The sequence below is a fragment of the Artibeus jamaicensis genome, unplaced genomic scaffold, assembly GCF_021234435.1.
Source record: "Artibeus jamaicensis isolate MK-2021 breed Jamaican fruit bat unplaced genomic scaffold, CSHL_Jam_final contig_548, whole genome shotgun sequence".
NCBI lineage: Eukaryota > Metazoa > Chordata > Mammalia > Chiroptera > Phyllostomidae > Artibeus > Artibeus jamaicensis.
The window spans coordinates 2141195-2147726 of NW_026521883.1; positions in this window are offsets into that span (position 1 = coordinate 2141195).

Here is a 6532-nt window from a genome sequence, read left to right on the forward strand (position 1 = left end):
GTGACCCTTTGGTTCACAGGCCAGCACTCAATCCACTGAGCCACACCAGCCAGGGCATGAGTCTTTTTTTCTCTCTCCTGTTTTTCTTCACATAGTGGTCAGGCTTTCCTCTGCCTTCTTGATAAATGCAGTATATTTAATCCCTGCAGCCAACCTACCCCACAGCCAACCTACAAAAGTTTTGTCATTCAGTGTCTTTTCTATTGATTGATGTTTTTCTTAGTTATGAGTAATATTCCATTGATTTTTTGCATACATGGTAGTTTCTGATTGGATACCGAACATAATGAACTTTTCATTATTGGTGGCTGCATTTTGTGATATTTTTTTAAGTACTGTTCAATTTTGCTTAGGCAGAGCTAAGTTACTTGGACTCAGTGGGATCATTATGAGCCTTTTAAGGATTTGTTAGGTTGGGTCCAGAGAAGTCATTAGCATATAGTTAACTCACCCCCATTAAACTTTCTGGGGATTTCACAGGATGCTCTTGTATTACAAGGTTTTTCCTCTCTTGCAGGTAGAACTGGAGCTGTTTTTTTCTTGTTCTATATAAACCCTAGAAACTATCCATGTATTTTCTTCCAATTCTTTCTTCCTATTTTCTCCCTATTTTTTCTTCCATCTTACCCCTGGCAAATAAGTTATTAGCCTGTTCTTTTAACTATTCCCCTAAATTTAAATACTTATTATATCACTGTCCCTTGATACATCAAACTACAGTATTATCTATTGGATTAAAAACAGTCTAGATAAGCCACAATTCCCTGTTTTTTTTTTCCTGCTCTGCCGAGACAACTATTTTAATTACTTTAATTTCTTCAGTGGTTACCTGTATTCCTCTAAATAATACACTAAATCTTTGTTTCTTTACTTATCAACACAAGACATGATCTGTTGACTCCCTGCTATGAGAGATATGGATTTGGTTCTTTTTTACTAACTCCAACTTCCCCTTTCTCACCTGAGAATAGACAATATCATAATTTTTAATTCTTTTACTTCAGTCTGTGTTTCTTGTTTCATAGGTTATTGACAGTGCCTCTTGACTCCCATGCGTTTTAGGGAGAGGATGTTATCCCCCTTATCATTCCCACCAGATCCCTTCACATTCCACCTCCGAACTTTCTCCACTTTGAAATTGTCAAGGCTGATAACACTCTTCTCTGTGAAAATAACTGCCATTTTTGCTTCATTAATAGCATTCCCTCCCCCCCACCATTGAGATGAAGTTATTTGTATGTGTTTTGTTCACCACAGAGCTGGTATTTTCAGATGATTGTATATATATATATTTTTTTTTCTTGGTGGTTTTCCAGTGCCATAACCTCATGCCTCTCAAAGGAGAATATTCCTAGCATCAAATACCTTTTTTCTCTGGTAGGCAATACTTTTTATTTCTCTCTGGAAGTATCTGGATATTGTTTTTGACCTTGGTCTTTTAAAAATGCACAATGACGTAGCTAAGTGTAGATTGGTGCTGTCTCATCTTACTCAGAACTTGGTGAGTCATACTTTTATGACATGTTGTCTCTTAGCTCTGAGAAATACAGCAATATTATTTCTTTTAGAAGTTCCTCTTTTCTAAGTTTCTTGTTCTTTTCTGGATTAATTTTCTTGGCATTTTGGATTGGATATCTATGTATCTTATTTCCCCTCTCCTATATTTTCTGCATTTTCATCTTTAGATCTGTTTTTGGACATTTATTCAATTTTATCCTTTAACTTTAAACTATTTTATTTTAGTGTTCACCTTGCCAGTTCTTTAAAAGTTTTTTTTTTTCCTGGTTGTTATTTTTTACAAACTTTTTACTTCATGGATAAAATATTTGTTTGACTCTCTCTAAGGATACTAATTAATACTAGATTCCCCCAATTCATCTAGATTTCTTCATTTCTCTAGAGTTCATATCTATTTTTCTTTGATGTTGCAGATTTTCCTCAAGTTGCTGGTGATCCTTGGTTGTCTGTGTATATCTATGAATGAGGTTAGAAGAATGACCAGGAGCTCTGTAGCTCTGGATGGGGCTTATCAACCAGCCTGCTGGTCATCATACTGGAGAAACTAAAAAGGACTGAGGACTTCATTGCGATTTTTGATAGTTTCTTTGGTTGTTTTATTGGTTTGCATTATACCTTTATTCTTAAACTTGTACTTTTTGGTTCTTGTATTGGAATAGGCACAGTAATAGTCCCTACTCTTCTTTCCATTTCCCATAGTCTATCAGTTATCGCTTTAATTTTACATTGTCAAATTTTGATCTGTAACTACATTTACTTTGAGTTAGTTCCTTATAATTTTATTCTGTACTTTGAACCTAAAATTTATGTTGTTTATATACAATATTATGACCACATAAATATTGTTCACCATGGAGCCAAGCGGTGTGCTAGTATTTTATTTCCCTCTCTATGATCCAAAGTTATGTCCATATCTCAACAAATAGCAAATGACAAAGTTTGGAGTTCGACCTTTTCTTGCATTCCACTGAATGTTTGCAATTGGTTCACATTGATTTTGCTTTAGAATGGGATCACAGCTTTCTTATTCAGTCATATTTTTTCTTGAATTTCCACTTGCCATTCTTTTTTTGGTGGGGTAAAGAAATGCTTTATTCACTATGTACTAATATTATCCATGTCTTTAGTTATTCTGTCTTTTGCTTAAAACCCACTCTTTTATTTCACAATAATTTTCTTGAGCCGTGAATGACTTTGCTTTGTATTTTTAAAATGAATCTCCCATAAAATTTATTTTATTTCCAAAATGTCTGGTAAGGAAAATCTAAAAACATGTTTCCTAACTTGCAAAACAATGTAGTTTATATACTAGTTAGAGTAAAAAATAACAAGATCCATGATGACATAGTTGGTGGATTAATTATCACAAGTTTGGGGGAACAAATTGAATTTTAAGGACAAAACATTCCAACAAGTGCAGTTTCTAGTGACAAAGATACACAGTCCTGAGGTCACAAGTCACAGTCTATGAGAGATGATTATTTGAAAATCATTGGAAACTTTTTCCCTCTTGGTAAACAGACTAGATAAAAACTAAATTCTTAGATGACAAGATACAAATAAGTATAAATTAAATTATACAGAAACTTCACTCACTTGGCTATGGGTCTTTATTCCCCTATGTACATTTTTCAACCTTCTCCTTCGTCTTTAAAACAAAAGGTTGTGTCAACAATCTTTTTGGCTTTCATGGTTCTAGTTTAAATACCATTTTGCCTCATGACATACGGTTTCACCAGTAATTTTAAACAAGGCTAAATCAAAATATTTGGGGTTTATAATTTCCTGTTTATTTGGAGCCAACTGTTCTAATTTAGAATAATTGCTTTCAAGGCCTGTTGTCCAACAGCCATTCTGGATTTCTCTTTATTGGTCTCCTTGGATTTCAAGCTGTCTTCTTTCTTATTGTTAACTCTCAGGTTACTGGACAACGTTCTCATTGTAACTCCTCTGGGCCGCACTTGCATTCTCCTATATCTGAAAATATCTTCATTTAGCCCTCCTCATTTGTGATTTACAGTTTGACTTAGTACAGAACTTTAGGTTAAGAAGAAGAGTTTTGACATTTTGATTTGTTAATAATTTACATTTTATTTCACTGTAGTTAGAGAATACAATATGTAATTTCTCCTTTTAAAAATCAGAGTTTTCTTTGTCACCTGCTATAAAGTCACTTTGTTGTATATGTTGTCTGGACACTTGAAAAGGAAGTGTATTTTCTGTTAATAGAGTTTGATAAGTATTTATTATAAAAACCTTTAAAATTATATAATCCAGATTGTTTTCACTCTTGTTTACTTTTGTCTATTTCTCCATCAAGAAGTCTGACAGACATGTATTATCTTCTGTTCTTCTTATGCAATTTTTAGCATATTAATATTAACAATATTCTTATTGAGAAATATACTCTATATTAACAAAAAATGACTCAATTTGTTTCCTTAAAAGTGTTTTGACTTGCATTTGACTTCATCTGATGTAAATATTAAGATGTGTTATGTTTTAGTTTACAGTAGCTGTGTGTATCTTTGTTCATCTGATTACTTAAAAAATTTCTTAAACTGCCATGTTTATTTCTTCACAGATTTTATAAACTCTAATGTTAGCAATTGTCCCAGTGTGGGTGTTATTTTTTTAATGATAGCTTAATCATTATTGTTATAACCATATTTATTCTCTTTTTTAAAAAGATTTTATTTATTTATTTTAAAAGATTTTATTTTTATTATTTTAAAATATATTTTATTGATTATGTCATTACAGTTCTATTCCCCCCTTCATTCCCCTCCACCCTGCACACCCCTCCCCCACCATGTCCCCCCTTTAGTTTACGACCATGTGTCTCAAGTTCTTTAGATTCTATATTTCCCATACTATTCTTGCCCTCCCCCTATCTATTTTCTACCTACCATCTATGCTACTTATTTTCTGTACCTTCTCCCCCTTCTCCTTCTCCCACTCCCCTGTTGCTAACCCTCCATGAGATCTTCATTTCTATATTTCTACTCCTGATCTAGCTGTCCTTTTAGTTTGTATTTGTTTTAGGTGTGGTTGTTAATAACTGTGAGTTTGCTGTCCTTTCACTGTTCATCTTTTTTATCTTCTTTTTCTTAGGTAAGTCCCTTTAACATTTCATATAATAAGGGCTTGGTGATGATGAACTCCTTAAATTTGATCTTATCTGAGAAGCACTTTATCTGTCCTTCCATTCTAAATGAAAGTTTTGCTGGATAGAGTAATCTTGGTTGTAGGTCTTTGGATTTCATGACTTGGAATACCTCTTTCCAGTCCCTTCTTGGATGTAAGGTCTCTTTTGAGAAATCTGCTGACAGTCTGATGGGAACTCTTTTGTAGGTGACTGTCCCCTTATCTCTCGCTGCTTCTAGGATTCTCTCCTTCATTTTAATTTTGGCTAATGTAATTATGATGTGCCTTGGTGTGTTCCTTCTTGGGTCCACCTTCTTTGGGACTCTCTGAGCTTCCTGGATTTCCTGGAAGTCTATTTCCTTTGCCAGATTAAGGAAATTCTCCTTTATTATTTGTTCAAATAAGTTTTCCACTGGTGGCTGTTTCTCTTCCCCTTCTGGTACCCCTATAATTCGGATGTTGGAACATTTAAAGATGTCCTGGAGGTTCCTAAGCCTCTCCTCATTTTTTTGAATTCTCGTTTCTTCATCCTTTTCTGTTTGGTCATTTTTTTTCCTCTTTCTGGTCTACTCCTTTGATTTGAGTCCCAGTTTTCTTTCCATTACTATTGGTTTCCTGTGCATTTCCATTCATTTCAATTAGTTTAGCATTCATATGTTCCTCTAATTTGTGACTAAAATCAACCAGTTCTGTGAGCATCCTGATCACTAATGTTTTGAACTGTGCATCTGAAAGTTTGGCTATTTCTTGGTCACTTAGATTTATTGGCTCTGGGGCTCTGAGTTGTTCTTGAACCATGTTTTTATCTGTTTGTGCCCGTTACATATGAGGAGTAGAGCCTTAGTTGTTTACCAGGGTGGGGCCACCCAGGTTGCTGGTTTGTGACTCTGTATGTGGGGGCGGGGTTAGAGAGGGACAATGGCGGTCCCCTCTACCACTTTTCACCACTGGGGCCTGCACAGTCTGTCTCACCGCTTCGCTCATTCACCAGTTTATCTGCGCTCAACTGTGTGACTTTGGTCAGCCCTCAGTGAGTCTACCGCCTTTTGCCCTCAGTGGGTCTGCCTGCTACTCCACACCTGGGATCTGCCTACAGCTGCTGACATGCCTGGGTTGCGCACCCCGGTTGGTCGGGTGGATCTTTCCTGCCCGACCCCACTCTGCTGCTGGCTCTGCCCCTCTTACCAGTTTGGCTGAAGGGTTCGTTGTTATCAGACTTCTGTGTAGTTCAATTTTCTGTGGTTTGGCTGCGTTTTTGTTGCTAAAACTTTGTTGTTTTTAAACTTGGTTGTGTGAGAAGGTGCAGTGCTTCCACCTACTCCATCTTGGCAGAAGTCCACCATATTTGTTCTTAATCTTATTCCTTTGTTTTATACTTCTGTGGCTGTTCCCTTGATTTTTTATTTTCTATCAGTATTTTGCCATATTAACTCTATTTAGTTTTAAAATTTAAAGCTTTGTTATTTTAATTCATCTAGAATTTAACTTTAACAAATAAGAGTCAAATAATAAACAATATATTATGTATTATATAAATATTACATTTATAGAAATATATTATTATATAAATATATAATATAAATATATATTCTGTTGAGAAAATATCTACTTTTATTTGCTTTAAAACTTCTATATCCCATTTCTTAGTTTTATTCAATTTATGATGGAACTATATGATCAGGTAAATTATTGTTAAAATACTGCTTTTAGTAAAACAGATTATCATTTAATTTACTTTTATGCATGTTTTCTATGTCACCAGAAGTCATTTGATGTATATTTTTATATTTTCTGATTTTTAAAATTTAGTTTTGGAATAAATTAAAAAAAATATACCATGTAAATAGTATAGTTATAAATATATATA